Here is a 21,210-nt window from a genome sequence, read left to right on the forward strand (position 1 = left end):
GGCCAAAAAATGGCTTTGCAAACTCATCAGATTTTGTGCCTTTGTTCCCATTTCTCTAGGCACATAAACTTGGGGAGGAGAGATTTTTCTTCTTATGAAGCACCAGATAGTGGTGATTGCTGGAGGTAAGATGCTAGCTAAATGGACCAATGGAGTGTTACAGATCCCTTGCTCCTGTTTTAAAGAGAGACTAGAAGTTTTGGTAAGACTTGACTCATGACTACAAAGATAAAACCCTAGCTCTTCAGCTGGGCACTCAAGAGAGAAGGGAGGAAAGGAAAGAAACTCCAAAAAGCTATGTTGTTCCATAGTGGAAAGGTGAGATGTACAAATATCAGAAATTAATTAGGCTGAGTGGGTAATATTTAGCTCTCTTAGATCCTAGGAGAAAAACTGATTTCTGTCTCATTGAATTAATTTACATTTTCATACTGATTGACACACACAGATTATTTCCAATCTTCCTGCCAAGGTAAACATTAGCTGATGTTTATCCTCGAAATTATGCTGCTTAGCTCTAAGGATGTTATTTTAGTATTATATCGATGACCAAACACTGAGACTGGAGGTAAAATGGAAACAGAAATCTACCTTAGATCACTTATTTCAGCCAGTCACATTTTTCAGAAATTGAAATCTTGGACTTAGTAGATGGCAGTCACATACCATGGCATTGTGCTGGTAAACATGGGCCAGAAACTTCTAGAATACCCAGAGCTTACTGTCTTAGATTTTTATTACTACTACAGTATTATTTTTGTAGAGTGTAATAAAGCATAAGCCTTTTATTGATGCCTGGATGTGCCATTAACTTGTCTAATTTGCATCTTCATGTCTGAGTTCTCTAAAAGGTGATATTGAACACTGTGCAGCATGGTGATATTAAATAAGTTAAAGTTAACTCAGATACACGTAGGCCTTAGAGATGGCCTCATAAAACTAGCCATTTTCTATATGCCCTCCTAGCTGAATATAAAAGAGGCGAAATTCTGCACAGCATCTTGGAAGCATTTAGGGCTTTGAACCCTAGTCCTTCATAGAATCATAGAATATCAGGGTTGGAAGGGACCTCAGGAAGTCATCTAGTCCAACCCCCTGCTCAAAGCAGGACCAATCCCCAACTAAATCATCCCTTGAGAGTTGAGTCATTATCAAGTGCCATGCCATTGGATGTGCACCCAAAGCAGTGGTGGGTAAGGAACATTGAGGCCCAGCAAAGAGGTCGAAGTCCAGATTCCAAATTCATTAAACCTAGGAGGGGAGAGTGTTGAGATGAAATTGCTGGTTGCAAAGGAAAGGAATGAAGGAGGTGTCTGCCTCAGACAAGTGAGCTCTTAGTCAAGTAAAGTGGTACCATTGCCCAAGAAGTGCCAGAATGTTTCCTATGTAAGTGTGGGAGCACTGGTCAATGCTGGAGTATTTGGGGGGTTATTGACTTGGTGCCCAATCCTGCTGTCTTCACTCAGGGTAATATCACCTGCACCATGGAAAAAACCTGGCAGGGATGATAGTGGGCAAAGAAACTCCACCAGTTCCCCTTATGGAGTTTCCAATATATCATTTTATCTGGGGGGTGGAGGGAGAGACAGACATTTCTCTCCCCTTTAACCAGAGGGTCTATACCCAGAACATATAACTAAGTCTCTTGACTTGGAGAAAACCAGGCACAGGTCACAGCAGGGTCTTGAACCTCTCTTAGGGGCACAGCTCACCCTTTGAAAGCGGCACTGCTAATCCCTTCCAGGGCCTGTGTGAGCCCACACCCTGTCTAGTCTATCTGCGTCTTTTCTTGGTGGATTCCTGTTTATCTCTGTAACAGAAGTTGCCTGTGACATGTCTCTTACACTCACAGGCTTATCAAGGTAAAGGTGACAAGGCACTCTCCTCCCAGAATGACATGAATCTGCAACAAGCCTAAGACCCCAGGCCCATGGCATCTCCACACAGATTTCTTCTACTTCCAGTTCTCACGAGTCTGGGGAAGCTCTCTCTTTAGACAGATAAGTGCCTGTCACACACGGAGTGTTGGGAATAGAATTAATGCCCATGAAGCAGTAACCACAGGGAGGGGCAGGGGAATAGCTCAGGAAACTACCATGTAGAAGACAAAAAGAAATGAAGGGTGGGCGGGTGATGATGTGTTCTGCTGTGCTAACCCAGCTTCTTTAGTCTATACCAGGGGTGGGCAAACTATGGCCTGGGGGCCACATCTGGCCCTCCAAACATTTTAATCCATCCTTCGAGCTCCCGCCAGGGAGCAGAGTCTGGGGCTTGCCCCATTCCGCGCAGCTCCGGGAAGCAGTGGCATGTCCCCGCTCCAGCTCCTATGTGTAGGGGCAGCCAGGGGGCTCCGCACACTTCCCCCACTCCAAGTGCCCCCCCATCTCCCATTAGCCGGGAACCATGGCCAATGGGAGCTGCAGGGGCGGCGCCTGTGGATGGGGCAGCGCACAGAGCTGCCTTGCCCCGCCTTCGCATAGGAGCCAGAGTGGGGACATGCCGCTGCTTCTCAGAGCTGCTTGAGGCAAGCGCTGTCCAGAGCCTGCACCTCCCACACCCTAGCCCCCTGCCTCAGCCCCAGCCCTGATCCCCCTCCTGCCCTTGAACCTCTCGGTCCCAGCCCAGAGCACCCTCCTTCACCCCCTCAACCCCAACCCCACCCCAGAGCCCGCACCCCAAACTGGAGCCCTCTCCCGCACACCAACCCCCAATTTTGTGAGAATTCATGGCCAGTCATACAATTTCCATACCCAGATGTGGCCTTTGTCCAGAAAGAGCCCGCTTGGAAATGTCTTTCCTCCCAAAATCCTCCCCAAACCCTACACCCCCTTTCCTGGGGAAGGCTTGATAAAAATCCTCATCAATTTACATAGGTGAACACAGACCCATTGGATTTTAAGAACAATGAAAAAGCAATCAGGTTCTTAAAAGAAGAATTGTAATAGAAGAAAAAGTAAAAGAATCACCTCTGTAAAATCAGGATGGTAAATACTTTACAGGGTAATCAGATTCAAAATATAGAGAGTCCCTCTAGGCAAAACCTTAAGTTACAAAAAGACACAAAAACAGGAATATCCATTCCCTCCAGCACAGCTTATTTTCTCAGTCATTTAAAGAAATCCTAATCTAACGCCTCTCTAGCTAGATTATTTACTAAATTCTAAGACTCCATTCCTGTTCTGTTCCTGGCAAAAGCATCACCCACACAGACAGAGAGAGCCCTTGTTTCTCCCTCCCTCCAGCTTTTGAAAGTATCTTGTCTCCTCATTCGTCATTTTGGTCAGGTGCCAGCGAGGTTATCCTAGTTTCTTAACCCTTTACAGGTGAAAGGGTTTTTCCTCTGGCCAGGAGGGATTTAAAAGGTGTTTACCCTTCCCTTTACATTTATGACAACACCTAAATGCCTTTTAAAATGTGGTCTTTAGGAGCCAGGTCTCACTGAAAACCACTAAGTGCCTGAGCCATTTTTGAGAATGGGACCTCAGCTCCTAACCCGCTTAAACACATTTGAAAGTTCCCCCTGAGGTGTCAACATTTTGTATGGACCCACACTGCAGGGTGCAGTTTGAATTCAAACCCCCCCCCCCCGCCTCAAGTCTACAGAATGCTAGTCCTGATCTGGGAATATTCAGCAACCAAATATGCTTCAATTGAATAAGAGCTGGATGAAATGTTTTGAATTTTGAAAAAAAACATGGGGGAAATTCAATCAAATCTTCCCAATTTTTCAACCAACTGCAGATCTGCTTGCAATTTTGATGTTGACTTTTCCAAAATTGAAAAAAAAATATTTAATTTGTTTCCCCTTTTTTGGACCAGTTTTATTTCATAGACTGAAGTGGAACATCACAGCTTTGACTTTTCAAAGTAGAACTATACAAAAAGTAATGTTATATAGAAACACCTCTTAATGGTTTTCCATTGCTTTAGTTGAGTGTTGCTTGGCACTACAAAGAGGTAAAAGGCTATATCAGTGTACTGGATATCCTCATCTGAATAATAATCTGTCTTTATCACTCCATCCATACCCAAATGATGGTCTATTGACCAGTGGTCACTTTCCAAGATGACAGGTTGAAGAAAATAAAGTAGTGGTCCCACACTGGTTACAAAATGCATCCAAAGAAAAATACTCCCACAGATTCAAAAACAGATTCCAAGAAGAGACTGCTGAATTGTAATTAATTTGCAAACTGGATACAATTAACTTAGGCTTGAATATAGACTGGGAATGGATGGGTCATTACACAAAATAAAACTATTTCCCTTTGTTTATTCCGCCCCCCCCCCAAGCCCCACTGTTCCTCAGATGTTCTTGTCAACTGCTGGAAATGGCCCACCTTGATTATCACTACAAAAGATCCCCCCCTCCGCTCTCCTGCTGGTAATAGCTCACCTTAAGTGATCACTCTCATTACAGTGTTTATGGTAACACCCATTGTTTCATGTTCACTATGTATATAAATTTCCCCACTGTATTTTCCACTGAATGCATCCGATGAAGTGAGCTGTAGCTCACAAAAGCTTAAGCTCAAATAAATTTGTTAGTTTCTAAGGTGCCATAAGTACCCCTTTTCTTTTTGCGAATACAGACTAAAAGGGCTGCTACTCGGAAACCTGTCATTATGAAAATATTTTGTTTTCTGGACTCCTTGCTCACTTCATTCTTTCACCTGTGGGTGTATATTACATCAGATTAGCTTAAAGAAGCATTTTATTCGTAAGTGGGGGAATGAAAGTAACATTTGCCACGTGGCACTACATAGACAAAAAATACAGCCCAATGAGAATTAAAGCACTGATGACCATGAGGTGCTCAGGTACTTATAAGTACCAAAATAAGCAGAAAGCACATAAATAAGTGAGGTAAAGAGGAGAGACTAAAAGGCTATTTTGGTACTTTTAAGAATCAAAGGGCTAAGCCTGAGGCAGATGAAGAAATGGTTTAAGTCACTGATCCAAAACTAGAAGAGCAATGATATATACAAAACCCACAGCAACTTCCCCTCCTAAATCTGCCACAGACAGTAAGGGTCAGATGGCGTCACTCTGATTTCACAGGACTGCCCACAAAGTGAATTGCAACTCTGCATGAGTCAGGGTGGCAGGGTCAGACACCAGTCCTTGGCATGTTGCTCCCTGGCAGTGATTGTTTGGATACTAAAGTTACCACAGCACTGAACGAACCAAAGGGAACCGAAGAAAGTAATGAGACGTGTTAGTCCGGATTCTCACCAGCCTTACAGATGCTAATGCTGTCAACAACAGTGACTCACTTATGTAGGACAGAATGGAGGTGAAGATCTGCTACTCTTTCACTGCATCAGCTTTACTCATTTCCAGCCAGAACTAGAATCCAAGCCGAGACCACCTTCATGCCTTAGCTACCAAACCATCCTTCCTTCATCCCTCATTAACAAACTGAAATGGGTGGGAAGCATTGCAAAAGGAGACCAGTCAGAGAGCTAAGCAAGGACAGTTTGACAAAGGGCCTTGAAAGCAAGGGCAAGAAGCTGGCGTTTGATGTGCAGCTCAATGGGGAACTAGTGAGGGATGATATGGTCAAAGTGATTGGCAGAAAAGATAACTTTGACCACAACATTTTGGATAGGGTGAAGTTGGGACTTCACTGGGTCCACTCACGTGCTTAACATTAAGTATATGCAAAATACTGTTTACAGGATTGGGACCCAAATGAGCGACAGAGTTTGTTTTTTGGGGGGGGTTGGCACTTAGTTAACCCTCTGGACAGGATTGTTGGAGAACTGTTTCTTTACTGAGATTTCATTCTGAATAACTGCACAACGCCTATCAGTGGAAGACATTTGTCATAGTGGGAGAGACTCCATAACTTCCAAAGATTACCAGGAAAACTTAATTCTAGATATCAGAGGGGTAGCTGTGTTAGTCTGGATTGGTAAAAGCGGCAAAGAGTCCTGTGGCACCTTATAGGTTAACAGATGCATTGGAGCAACCGCTTTCGTGGGTGAATACCCACTTCATCACATGCATGTAGTGGAAATTCCCAGAGGGAGGTATAAATATGCAAGCAAGAATCAGGCTAGGGATAACGAGGTTAGTTCAATCGGGGAGGATGAGGCCCTCTTCTAGCAGTTGAGGTGTGAACACCAAGGGAGGAGAAACTCCTTTTGTTGTTGGCAAGCCATTCACAGTCTTTGTTTAATCCTGAGCTGATGGTGTCCAATTTGCAAATGAACTGAAGCTCAGCAGTTTCTTTGAAGTCTGGTCCTGAAGTTTTTTTGCTGCACAATGGCTACCTTTGATTTTAATTTTAGATAATCATTACAGTAATGACTGGTATTTAGGTATTTCTAACTACTAACCATTCATTGAGTTCACCATATCAATAGATGATGATAAGCCACGATTATAAACAATCTGTAACATCTACTGATAACCATCAAGAACATACTAATCATGTCTGTAACCCCTGTTAGGGGTTGCCTACACTAGAGAGCCTTTGCTAGTATTGCTTTACTGACCAAGCCCCCTAGTGGGCACACCCAGCATAAGCCAACGGAACGAGTTCTGCCAGTTCTACACCACCTCCCTGAACCACCTTAACTAGAAGCACTGTTCTGTTCGCATAGCTCCCTGCACACCAGAGCTTTTGCTGGCATAGGTGGGGTGGGGGGGTGATTTTAACCACACTCCTAACTGACATAACTTTAGAGGTTTAGACCAAGCCTTAATCAATTAAACCTATATAAACTATTTATAAATATCCCCTTAACAAAGTCTGACCCTCTTTACATTATGCAGAGAGTTCACCAAGCAGCTCCTGGAAGAAGCGGAGATGGAAGAAGTATATCTTTGTTCAATTTCAATGAAACTACTCCTATGCTTAAAGCTAAGCATATGTTTAATGGCTCTGGTGGATGTGGGCCTTGAGAGCTTATTTATCAGATCAGTAAAGAACAACAAAGAGCCAGCATTTGGAGACATACGCTGACCTAGATCTATACCTTCAGCCACCTATTGATGTCAGTGGGAGATGTGAACACTGCTCAAGAGCAACAGATGGTCCTTGGAAAAGGAACAGTCAATATCAAGTGTTATAAAACTCAGGGGAAGTTTGATAGTCTAGTAATGAAAAGATAAAGGAATAATCTGGACAAATACATTTTTTGTTATGTTTATAAAATACCTTACATTTGTTTATAATTATTTTGCATGTCCTGCTCATTCCCATTTAGTACTATACTAGTAGGTTATATTCCTTTAATTGATTAAACAGATACATCCATGACGGAAAACAATTGAAGTGGAACATCTCTGGATGACATTTTGCTTGTTGATTTGTGTTAGCCACAGTATCTAGTATGCTAAAGCAAGTGTGCCATCTAGTGGGACAGCAAGCAAGAATTTGGCAATAAACTCATCCTCCAGTTTAAACCCATTAAATATAGGGCAATTTTAATGGCTCCCTAAGTGCTGCTTATTTATCGCTGAATAACAAGTGAGAAATAGTGCTATGGTGATATATCAATAGGTAGGAAGACTTTTGTAGCTGAGGTTGGGCATGTAGCCAGCTGGGGACATTTCTTTGACTACAACAGGCCTGGAAAAGTATAAAAGTAGAATTTAAAAAACCCATCACCACCACTACTTATTTAAGCTTCCTGATCATTACAGAACATACCATATCAGAATTGGATTTAACATCACAAATACATACATGTGGGAGTGACCATTAGGGTGACGGAATTGGCAGCAGGATACCATGCTCTGCCCAACACCCTTAGGTTGTGGGTTCAAATCCAGCTCAGGTTGATAGTAACTGTAAAACAGTCATTGATCTCTAAACTGCTGACAGTGTGTGAGATTTATGTGTCTGTTGCCCAGGGAGCAGCTGTCCAGTCACGTCACAACAGATGCTATCATTAGTGGCAGCCCCAAACACAGAAGCCAAGGACTGAAAGCAATAGTCACTGGAGCCTCACTGCCTGCTAAGGTAACTAAATCCATCCTTTAGGCACCATTGATATTCTGAACGCCAAAGTCCAGCTGCTACCTAAGCTTGTAGGCATTTAAGTCCCCTAGGCACCTGGGGTGCCCTGGCCAGCATGCACAAAGCCTTCTAAGCACAGACACCAAATCACAGGAAAGTGAGCAGTTCAGAATAGTACAGAAAAACCTGCCGCACCATGTCACAGAGCCCTAGTCAATTGGCTTAGCTCGCAGGGCTGCAAACAACAGTGTAGACTTTCAGGCTTGGGCTAAGACCTGGGATCTGGAACCTGGCGAGGGTCTTAGAGCCTGGGCTCCTGCTCCAGCCTGAACGTCTATACTGCTGTTTGCAGCCCTGTAAGCCCAAGCCCCACAAGCTTGAGTCAATTCACCAATAGTCTCAGTGCCGCCATTTTTCTTTGCAGTATAGACAAATTCTCACAGCCTTCACTCAGGGGGAAGTCCTGGAGTCCCCAAAGCAGGATTTTCCAAGTAGACAGGGGAGCATCTCTCTCGCCACTGGGGCCAGATCCAGTAGGTATGCTCACTGTACGCTTAACATCTGTTACGTGTCAGATCCCACAGCAGGAGGGCTGGATGCAGACACAGATGGGCGGGGTTGGGGACACTATTAAAATACAATTGAGCAAGCCACTCATTGTCCTGTGCTGACTTTAAATTATACCCTTGATGTCTGTCAGTGGGGAGAGAAAGAGTGTACACTTCTTTTGCTGCCATTCCCTAGCATTGCTCTTTGGCCAGTGAAAATATCCATGATTGAGAATCCAGAGCCTTCGCTTCCGAGAATTTCATTGGGCCATTCCAAGTATAGATTACTCCAACAGACAAACCCACTGAAAGCTGCATAACCCATTGTCAAGTCTACCTGCACACAAAGGATCACATAAGCACTGAGATGGCCTCTATTTCCTATTGGTGTCATGCCATGCAGGTCACCCGGTATGTAGCACACACACTTGGCAATAAACTCGTCCTCCAGTTTAAACCCCATTAAATATAGAGCATAAAGACCCAAGAAGGAGAGCAGGGTGGAGATCTCAGCTATCTCCAAGATCAGGTGAGCTTCTATCATATCTATTTATTCAGATAGTTCCAAGCGTCTAGCTCGGAGTCTCTCTCTCGCCTTCCATACTCTGTGGATTTAGAGCCCATTAAAGTCATTGGAGAGACTTTCGTAGGGGACTAGATTAGTCCCTCAGGCAACAGACATTTCAAACTGAGTTGAACACAAACCTCTGTAGGGACTTATTTGTCCTTCACTGTTACAGTATCTGAACACCTCCCTGTCATCTGTGTATTTGAATCTCACAACACCCCTCCCCCACAAGGTAGTACGCTAGTACCATTTTACCAAGGGGAAACTCAGATCCAGGGAAGACATAGTAATTTATCCAAGGCCACACAGCCAGTTAAAGGCTAAGCTAGGAATAGAACCTGTGTCTCCTGAGTTCCAGTCCAATGCCTTATCCACTAGACTACCCGTCCTATGGTAAAAAAGGTTTCCAAATGCAGCAGCTCCTGATGGCCTGACACAAACCACTGCTAACAAAGGTGATGACTTAGCGGACCAAAGAGTCAGTGGAATGAAGATCAAAGCATTTAAATATTACTGAAATACATTGACCGGTGTCCAATGTGTTATTTACAGGATGCTGGGGAGTGGTAGGGACAACAAGATGGAAAGAAGCACCACTTGAAATACAGGAACCACATATGACAAATCTCCTTTTCTGAGACTTAGATGGCTTTTTTTTGTCCTTTTTGTCAACAAAAGAGATTTGCGAAGGCCATGAGGCATTGTATAGAACCTGAAAATAATTTATAGCCTAGGAAAACCTACAGAAAGACAAACAAGGAGGCTTTTGTTACATGTACCATGAGATGAACAGTGAAGTAAGTTACAGATTGGCAAATGCACTGCTAGCTAGTGAGAATGTGTTTGACAAGGACAGAAAAGTTCATCAAAAGACAGTGGCTAGGAATTAAAGGTGATTAGACAGGAAACACAGAACCAGTTACTATAGGAAAAGCAACAGCCTGTGTGGGGGGGGGCGGGGGAGAGGTTATTATAGGTCTTTTCTCCCTATGCTTCAGACGGTGATTGAAAACTAAACAGCCTGCTGTCTAAAAACATTTGGTGGAGATAGGGTGACATGGGCAAGTTGCAAGTAAATACGAGGGATGGGTTAAATATTAGGCACTAGGTGATGAGTTGGACTACGTGCCCAGGCAAGAGAATAAGCAAAGCCCCTGTTGCCCCAGCACGGGCTACTCAGAACTTGGCGCTGGGTGTGGAGGAATAAGAGGTACTATTTATTTATGTCCTCCCTGGAGCTGGTGGGTGGGGAGGCAAATGAGTGGAGCCTTAGCTCTACTCCCCCCACCCATACACTTACTGGCTAGGGCAGGCTGATCTGGCATGGAGGAAGTGCTATAACTTACTATGAGAGGCCAGCAGTGTCATAGGACCATCTTCCACCACGAGAGAAGGAAGGGGAGGAGGAACTGAGCCTCGGAGGGGTCTCTGAGTTGCCGCACCTTGTAGTGCTACTCCTGAAGGGGTTCATATGACACACTAAAAGGAAGGGTGGCACACGAGTGATTGGCATGGCATCCAACATTTCATAGCAGGTTCCATTTCCCATGACTCACAACCCCAGCCTTGCAACAGCTGGATTTTGTTTTCTCTTTAAAAAGCAAACACGAGTGCTGAAGAATGTGGATTGCTGCCCAACCCCCATTCCTCCCCTCCCCCCTCAATTTGCAAAATTTGTCAATCTTAATTTTACAAGCAACATGCTTCACATTGCTGCAAGGGTGACACCAGTTAATTGCATCGTTATGGCATGATAGGCAGGCAGCATAGTCCCCGCCTTCTCTTCCAACACAAATCACAGTCTCATTTCCTGACTCACCACTCTTCCTATGGGATGATCTGGCAATAATTGTTAAACGGCCCCATGACACCCACACAGTTCTGATCAACTCCTCGTCCCCTCGCTGCTGTTAAAGATGGAAGTGCAGTGTTTCATCGAGCATCATAAGAGGGTGGATTGGCTTAGTTATACTCAACATGGGCCCAATCCAAAGCTCATTAAAGTCAATCCAAAGCTCATTGAAGATTCCCATTTAGAGGGACTCGGATCAGGTCCTGGTGGAGAATTGGCAGAGAGGGTTTCCTAGAACTATGAGGACTAGATGGTGCCTTGCAAAGGCTAGCAGAGCAGTGGAGCATACAAAAAGTTTGCCATAGCCCCGAGCAAGAACCTAGAGCAATCACCCGTCCTGTGCACTGGAGACCTTCTGGAGCCATTGCACTTAAGGTCTGCCCCAAATCCCCTGGGGGTAGCATGAAACTGACCTCATAGCCAGGGTGCTGGAAGCAGTTCCCTGTTGAATACCCTCTTTTCTGTGTCCAGATAATCCCAACCTTCAGAGGACGGTTTGGTCCTCCTTTAAATCTTTACTCACTGCTACCAAATGCCTAGATCCTGTAAAGACTTACACACACACACAGCTGCTCAAAAGACCCTGATTTTTTTATAGAAACTTTTGAAACAGTTTTAAAATCTAAGTTTCCTAGAAGCATCATGTTTGAGGACAAACCTGAAACATTTTGGTAAAAATTCAGGTTTTAGGAAAAAGTTCTGGTTTTTATAAAACAAAAACAAGGGTTTTTTTTTTAAACTAAAACCCAAATAGGTTTGGGTTTTCATTTAAAAAGAAAAAAAAAGAAAAAAAAAAAAAGCACACACACCAAAAAGGAAGATGTTAATGGAAAATTCCCTTTTGGTCAAAAAGCTGTTGCACATAAAAACCAATTTTCAACCAGCTCTACTTCATATGCTTAAGTTTATGCTTTGAGCGGTCCCACTGACTTCAATGAGACTAACTCACGTAGCATAAAGTTAACCGTGTGCTGAAGCCTTTGCAGGATCCGGGTCAAAGCTATCATGAGTCTGAATGGCAGAGAAGCCTCATTCAACCACTAGTAATATATGATAGAAATTGCCTAACTCTCTTTACTGACTTCAAAGTCATTCAGTCCAATTTAGAAAGATGTGTTTTTAATTGATTTCCCCTTCTTTCCCTTTTCTTCTGCCTTTCAGTCATCTCTTTGCTACTTGTAATGCTTCCCAAATTCCTCACTTGATTTTGTAATAATTAGACAATTAACTGCATTATTTATCAAGTATGCTAATATCCACTGATCTAAAATATATCCACACACAATCAATGAATTTAACCACAAGATATTGCTCTGGATGTTACAGAGCTGTTTTTTATTTAAGTCAAATATTTCAATAGCAAATACTAGGATTATGTTTCCTTTCAGTCACTGTTGCCTTCTTCTCTGGGACATAATGTTGCAGAACATGAATAATTGCATTAAGTTGGAAACACTCAAAAGCCCTAAAGAGAAGTGGGCAAAACTTTCTTCTACCATTTCACAGAATATCAGGGCTGGAAGGGACCTCAGGAGGTCATCTAGTCCAACCCTCTGCTCAAAGTAGGACCAATCCCCAACTAAATCATCCCAGCCAGGGCTTTGTCAGGCCTGACTTTAAAAACATCAAAGGAAGGAGATTCCACCACCTCCCTAGGTAACCCATTCCAGTGCTTCACCACCCACCTAGTGAAAAAGTTTTTCCTAATATCCAACCTAAACCTTCCCCATTGCAACTTGAGACCATTACTCCTTGTTCTGTCAATTTGCATGATATAATTCAACTATGTTCTTCCCTTGTAGTCAATGGGGTACATCACCATGTAAGCAGAGAATACTGGATCTGTGATTGTAGCCTGGAATCGAAACTTTGGGGCTGGATTGTCTATTTAACAAGATTTACACAGCATCTTAATAGTTGTTTACTTTAAAATAAATGTTCATTTAAGTCACTGCTACCTATGTACAACCTTAATTCCAGTTTCATTTAGGTCTAAATAGGTTATTAGGTTGTTTGGATCACAAATAGGTGTAATTTGTTTGCTAACTGTAAGTGTTCATTTCTTGAGAACCCTGATATCAAGAAACATCCAACGAACAACTTAACTGTATGTACAGTATGAATTAAATCCCTAACATTTAACAGGTTTTAGAGTAGCAGCCGTGTTAGTCTGTAAAAGAAAAGGAGTACTTGTGGCACCTTAGAGACTAACAAATTTATTTGAGCATAAGCTTTTGTGAGCTACAGCTCATGTGTAGCTCACGAAAGCTTATGCTCAAATAAATTTGTTAGTCTCTAAGGTGCCACAAGTACTCCTTTTCTTTTAACATTTAACAGTTACATAAATGCATAGATCACATCTCATAAGTTCACTCCTAACTAGAGCGGGGTGCACTTTTGCAAAGAATATCTTCTATGCCCTTCTCCCCCGCCCCAAAACAGTTTTGGATCGACCAGAACTATTTGTGAATTTGACAACAGTTTGTCCAATAGTTTTGGCCCAAAAGAGGTCTTTTCGGGGCTAGACTCACTGAGGACTTAGCTCCGTTCACACAACAGGAGGCGGTGGTGTTCTCCTTACCCATATTTCCCCATCTGAGAGCGGGAGATCTGGGTTCTAGTCCCTATTCCAGAGCAGCAGTTTGAACCCAAGTCTCCCTGGGGAGGGATAACTCAGTGGTTTGAGTATTGGCCTGCTAAACCCAGGACTGTGAGTTCAATCCTTGAGGGGGCCATTTAGGGATCTGGGGCAAAAATTGGGGATTGGTCATGCTTTGAGCAGGGGGTTGGGACTAGATGACCTCCTGAGGTCCGTTCCAACCCTGATATTCTATGATTCCTCCCAGATGAGTGCCCTAACAGTTGGGCATCAAAGGAGACATCCCCACCAGTTTTGTTAAAACTAACCCTCCATTCCCTGGGCTTTTGTAAAGGAAAGTAGAATGCCTGAAATCAAAACAAAATGTTTCATTTGACTCAAACAAGATTTCAGACTTTTTCCTATTTGCCAAAAAATCCAAACCACATTTTATTGGTTCTTCAGAACTGCCAGGAAACTGAATAGTCCGTTATTTGCCCAGCTCCAATCTTAACATAAAAACAAATTATAGTGAATTAATATCAACATGCCACAGAAGCGAATCATGTTAAACTATCAAATAAACTGACAATTGCATGCCAACTTGATCACTTTGCCAATCTGCTGCACCATGAATGAATCCTTATAATTCCCTTTTCAAAGGCAAACATCACTCCTGGATATGTAGCCTAACCATTACTTTTGTTTTGCCATTTGATTAGATTTGTTCTTAAGATGATGTGGAGCATCCTGTCACTTTGATGCATTGCATTAACGGCAACAACTAATGTACTGGAAGAAAGAGTGCAAGAGACAGAGCGATTTTTCTTTTAATTAGCGTGGAATGGATCATTCTGTTGTTTTCTTTTTTTCATGCTCACTGGTCTCCATGCTGCATCCTTTTGTTTTGCCTCTTCAATTGTACTATCCTCACTGATCCATAATGCAATAATGTTTCACGCAGAAAACTAGAGAACCAAAACCATCCTTTTTGCCACTTTTAATGCCGCTTTAATGTTGCAGTACCCATCATTGATGACATCTTTTGATGCATGGTGATTTCTGCTGTTCCCTCTTTTTTTGTTCTTCCCCTTCAACTCTTCTTTTTCAGGAGAAACTTGCTGAGGAAGGAAAAGAAGCTGAACTGGAAAAAAATTGCTCAGTGTTCTGTGGCATATCTTTAAACTGTATTTCACGACTGGCCATTTTACCCTTTGTCTGCTTTAAAGAAGAGATTTCTTTGGAATTTTTGTTCTGCAGCCTTTTGTGGGTCACATTCAAATATTCATCAGGAGGCTGGTTCAAAAGTTTGTAATAAGATTTTCCAATTTTGACAAACCCCATTTTCTAACTGAAGTATCCCATGGGAATACATTGATTTTGGTGGAATTTTCCTTGAGAAAAATTGAAAGAAAGTGTTTTCTTTCAGTTTGTCAGCCCAAAAGTCCCGTGAGGCACTGCAGTGGCTCAGCCACAGGCACAGAGCCCCATGCATCATGGGAAATGTAGTCTACCAGGGAGCAAAAGGCAGAGGGGAGAATGGGGTTATGGGGGACCTGGAACTCCAACTCTGATTAAACACTGTGGAAGCTCAGGAGGATGCACCGATTGATATGAATGGAGTTGAAACTAAAAACTGTTGCCTTTCAGTCATGTCAAAACCATTTTGTTCCCATTGCAAATGTCAAAATAAAACATTGATATTTCTAAATTGTTCTGCCAAAAGTTGATGTTTCCATTGCTCATCCTGATGCAGAATGAAAACAAGTGTTGAAACACTGGAATTTTGTAAAGGACAGAATTTTCCATCTTTTGATCAGCTATAGCCACCTCACTCACCAGGTACCCAAAAAACTAAACGGCAGATCCTCAACTGGTAAAAATCAGTATCATAGACTCATACACTCATAGATATTAAGGTCAGAAGGGACCATTATGATGATCTAGTCTGACCTCCTGCACAACGCAGGCCACGGAATCTCACCCACCCACTCCTGTAACAAACCTCTAACCTACGTCTAAGCTACTGAAGTTCTCAAATCATGAGTTAAAGACTTCAAGGTGCAGAGAATCCTCCAGCAAGTGACCTGTGCCCCACACTGCAGAGGAAGGCAAAAAACCCCCAGGACCTCTTCCAATCTGCCCTGGAATAAAATTCCTTCCCGACCCCAAATATGGCAATCAGCTGAACCCTGAGCATATGGGCAAGACTCACCAGCCAGACACCCAGGAAAGAATTCTCTGTACTAACTCAGATCCCACCCCATCTAACATCCCATCACAGGTCATTGGGCCTATTTACCATGAATAGTTAAAGATCAATTAATTGCCAAAATCATGTTATCCCATCATACCATCTCCTCCATAAACTTATCAAGTTTAATCTTGAAGCCAGATAGGTCTTTTGCCCCCACTGCTTCCCTTGGAAGGCCATTCCAGAACTTCTCTCCTCCGATGGTTAAAAAGCTTCATCTAATTTCAAGTCTAAACATCCCGATGGCCAGTTTATATCCATTTGTTCTTGTGTCCACATTGGTACGGAGCTTAAATAATTCCTCTCCCTCTCCGGTATGTATCCCTCTGATATATTTATAGAGAGCAATCATATCTCCCCTCAACCTTCTTTTGGTTAGGCTAAACAAGCCAAGCTCCTTTAGTCTCCTCCCTGTCATTTGTGGATTTGAAGTCACTGAAGTCATAGGAGCTACATTGATTTATACCAGTTGTGGAGCTGGAGCCTAAGTATCAGCCCTGCCACCCCTCCAAATAAAAACCTCCTTAAAGAAGGTCTTCCAATTGTTTAGACAATTGTTCACAGAAGCAAAAATGATCAAGGTACAAGGCATTTGCAAAGGCTAATGGCTAACTTTCTAGAGTTGCTGACACAAAACTTAAATTAGGTCACGTGACCAAGTTCCGTCAGTTGCATCAGTATAAATCTGGAGTTAATCCATTGGAGTTACTCTGGATTTACACTAGAGTGAACAAGATCAGAATGTGGCTCTTTACTGCTGTTATATACCTCAAAGATATCTTCCACTTTTAGCATCTAAGATCTTACAGGATCACAGTCACAGCAAGACATACTATGGAAACAGGCCATGAGCAACCCAGGAAAAGATCCCCACAGATGTTTGTTTTTAACAGGGGATGCAGTTTTACTGATAGATGGGGGAATTTCTAACCAATTAGCGTCCTGTATATTTTCAGGTTTATCTCCTAACATTCCTTTCTCTAATCCACTATGGTACATGAAGAAATTCTCCTGTTTGCCCACACAGAACAGGTAAGCTCAAAATTTGGCCCTCTTACTCACACCGCTGAGCAGTTGCTCAAACAAGTAATCTCCTTGGGTTTACAGTCTCACCCATAAGAATGAGTTAACTGTTCTGAATTTTCTTCTGAGAGCCTAACTCAGATATCTGGCATCTTGTCACATATACTACAGTTGGCAAATGTATTTATTTTGCCTAAGGCACACCCAGAAATGATCCATTAATTGAGTTCCATTTTGAGATTCCAATGAGTGAAGGCCCTGCAATTTAAGTCATGCTGCTTTCTGTAACACTGCCTTCAGATGCAGTAACATTCACTCATTGACTGAAATATTCATTGCTTCGTATCTCTTTGCATTGATGCAAGGTCCAAAATGAGGGCAATTAAAGAACCTACAGATCTTTGCATGGGATTTTCCCATTTGCTTTGGCTGCTTTTCAAAAGCAATATCCCATCTTTGACCCCAGAATTGACAAGTCTTGCAATTAATAGTTAATCCAGTCTCCAGAGTATTAGACCATTTGCTGCTTGGTATACTGTTAACCATTGCAAATTGAAGAGGGTCTTTGATTGCATAATAAGTGGTTCCATGAATCCAGTTTTCAAAGAAAGTAGCAGAGTTGTTGATTACTACATTCCTGGATATTGCAGCAGATTGCAAGCAATACTCCCAACCTGGCTTCTCAGGGCTTGGGACAGCTCTGCAGAGCTCTGTGCTCTTTTTGGAAGTTCTTGCAAAAGAGCTGTACAGCTCCAGGTGCACTGTTGCAAGGACCTTCCTCACTCAGCATCACACCCTACTTCCACCTCTGTTTCCTAACTCTCATGTAAATCAGTTGGCCTCCTCAGTAGCCAGTGCATCAATGAAGCTTCCACCTGTTCTGTTTTTTCTTTCCCTTTCCCAGAGATGCATTTATTGGTCACATGCACACCCACAGTCCAATATCCATCAGAACGGGTAACCCAGGTCCTGCCACCTGGCCCATCCTAAGTCCACTGCCTCGAAAGGATTCTGCTGCTGCCTACACAACAGAAATCCCTAGTCAGGTCTTCCACCCAACTGGAAGGTCTTCCTGCTTCCAGTGTCCTCCCCTTGATCTCCTGAAGTAGACTCCCTGCAGTTCTCCCACTCGTACAGAGCACCAACCTGCAGGCCTCCTCTGCCTGAATCTCTGTTCAGTTCTCTTCAGCAGCCAGTCAGACAATTTTGCCACAGAAAAGCTTCAAAAACAGACTCCAAGGAGAAACTGCTGAGCTTGAATTAATATGCAAACTAGATACCATTAACTTGGGTTTGAACAGAGACTGGGAGTGGCTGGGTCATTACACATATTGATTTCAGAGTAGCAGCCGTGTTAGTCTGTATTCGCAAAAAGAAAAGGAGTACTTGTGGCACCTTAGAGACTAACAAATTTATTAGAGCATAAGCTTTCGTGAGCTACAGCTCACTTCATCGGATGCATTTGGTGGAAAAAACAGAGGAGAGATTTATATACACACACACAGAGAACATGAAACAATGGGTTTATCATACACACTGTAAGGAGAGTGATCACTTAAGATAAGCCATCACGAACAGCGGGGGGGGAAGGAGGAAAACCTTTCATGGTGACAAGCAGGTAGGCTAATTCCAGCAGTTAACAAGAATATCAGAGGAACAGTGGGGGGTGGGGTGGGAGGGAGAAATACCATGGGGAAATAGTTTTACTTTGTGTAATGACTCATCCATTCCCAGTCTCTATTCAAGCCTAAATTAATTGTATCCAGTTTGCAAATTAATTCCAATTCAGCAGTCTCTCGTTGGAGTCTGTTTTTGAAGCTTTTTTGTTGAAGTATAGCCACTCTTAGGTCTGTGATCGAGTGACCAGAGAGATTGAAGTGTTCTCCAACTGGTTTTTGAATGTTATAATTCTTGACGTCTGATTTGTGTCCATTCATTCTTTTACGTAGAGACTGTCCAGTTTGGCCAATGTACATGGCAGAGGGGCATTGCTGGCACATGATGGCATATATCACATTGGTAGATGCGCAGGTGAACGAGCCTCTGATAGTGTGGCTGATGTGATTAGGCCCTATGATGGTATCCCCTGAATAGATATGTGGACAGAGTTGGCAACGGGCTTTGTTGCAAGGATAGGTTCCTGGGTTAGTGGTTCTGTTGTGTGGTGTGTGGTTGCTGGTGAGTATTTGCTTCAGATTGGGGGGCTGTCTGTAAGCAAGGACTGGTCTGTCTCCCAAGATCTGAGAGAGCGATGGCTCGTCCTTCAGGATAGGTTGTAGATCCTTGATGATGTGTTGGAGGGGTTTTAGTTGGGGGCTGAAGGTGATGGCTAGTGGCGTTCTGTTGTTTTCTTTGTTGGGCCTGTCCTGTAGTAGGTGACTTCTGGGTACTCTTCTGGCTCTGTCAATCTGTTTCTTCACTTCAGCAGGTGGGTACTGTAGTTGTAGGAATGCATGATAGAGATCTTGTAGGTGTTTGTCTCTGTCTGAGGGGTTGGAGCAAATGCGGTTATATCGTAGCGCTTGGCTGTAGACAATGGATCGAGTGGTATGATCTGGATGAAAGCTAGAGGCATGTAGGTAGGAATAGCGGTCAGTAGGTTTCCGATATAGGGTGACATTATGTCACATAAACACCACCCTATATCGGAAACCTACTGACCGCTATTCCTACCTACATGCCTCTAGCTTTCATCCAGATCATACCACTCGATCCATTGTCTACAGCCAAGCGCTACGATATAACCGCATTTGCTCCAACCCCTCAGACAGAGACAAACACCTACAAGATCTCTATCATGCATTCCTACAACTACAGTACCCACCTGCTGAAGTGAAGAAACAGATTGACAGAGCCAGAAGAGTACCCAGAAGTCACCTACTACAGGACAGGCCCAACAAAGAAAACAACAGAACGCCACTAGCCATCACCTTCAGCCCCCAACTAAAACCCCTCCAACACATCATCAAGGATCTACAACCTATCCTGAAGGACGAGCCATCGCTCTCTCAGATCTTGGGAGACAGACCAGTCCTTGCTTACAGACAGCCCCCCAATCTGAAGCAAATACTCACCAGCAACCACACACCACACAACAGAACCACTAACCCAGGAACCTATCCTTGCAACAAAGCCCGTTGCCAACTCTGTCCACATATCTATTCAGGGGATACCATCATAGGGCCTAATCACATCAGCCACACTATCAGAGGCTCGTTCACCTGCGCATCTACCAATGTGATATATGCCATCATGTGCCAGCAATGCCCCTCTGCCATGTACATTGGCCAAACTGGACAGTCTCTACGTAAAAGAATGAATGGACACAAATCAGACGTCAAGAATTATAACATTCAAAAACCAGTTGGAGAACACTTCAATCTCTCTGGTCACTCGATCACAGACCTAAGAGTGGCTATACTTCAACAAAAAAGCTTCAAAAACAGACTCCAACGAGAGACTGCTGAATTGGAATTAATTTGCAAACTGGATACAATTAACTTAGGCTTGAATAGAGACTGGGAATGGATGAGTCATTACACAAAGTAAAACTATTTCCCCATGGTATTTCTCCCTCCCACCCCACCCCCCACTGTTCCTCTGATATTCTTGTTAACTGCTGGAATTAGCCTACCTGCTTGTCACCATGAAAGGTTTTCCTCCTTCCCCCCCTGCTGTTGGTGATGGCTTATCTTAAGTGATCACTCTCCTTACAGTGTGTATGATAAACCCATTGTTTCATGTTCTCTGTGCGTGTGTGTATATAAATCTCTCCTCTGTTTTTTCCACCAAATGCATCCGATGAAGTGAGCTGTAGCTCACGAAAGCTTATGCTCTAATAAATTTGTTAGTCTCTAAGGTGCCACAAGTACTCCTTTTCTTTTTACACATATTGAATCTATTTCCCTAAAGTTAAGTATCCTCACACCCTCTTGTCAACTGTCTAAATGGGCCATCTTGATTATCACTACAAAAGTTTTTTTCTCCTGCTGATAATAGCTCATCTTAACTAATTAGCCTCTTCACCTTTTCATGTTCTCTGATTATATTATATTATATTATATCTATCTTCTTACTATATGTTCCATTCTATGCATCCGATGAAGTGGGCTGTAGCCCATGAAAGCTTATGCTCAAATAAATTTGTTAGTCTCTAAGGTGCCACAAGTACTCCTGTTCTTTTTGACAAGCCTAGTGTTTTCAAAGGATGTTAATGGGGTTTCTAGGTCTTCAGGTAACAAATGGAAGCCCCCACAGTATAAAGAATGAGCTCTTCGATCCAGGTCTGTTTTCCAGATTACAGTAGCTGCGGTTGGAAGAACTGCTAAGGAATGTAAATGGTGGGGGAGCTGCAAGGTATTGGTGGGGATTCTACACCTCATTGCTCTGGGTGCTGCCATGGCAGCGTATAGGGA

This window comes from Dermochelys coriacea, chromosome 4, assembly GCF_009764565.3.
Source record: "Dermochelys coriacea isolate rDerCor1 chromosome 4, rDerCor1.pri.v4, whole genome shotgun sequence".
In the NCBI taxonomy this organism is placed as follows: Eukaryota; Metazoa; Chordata; order Testudines; family Dermochelyidae; genus Dermochelys; species Dermochelys coriacea.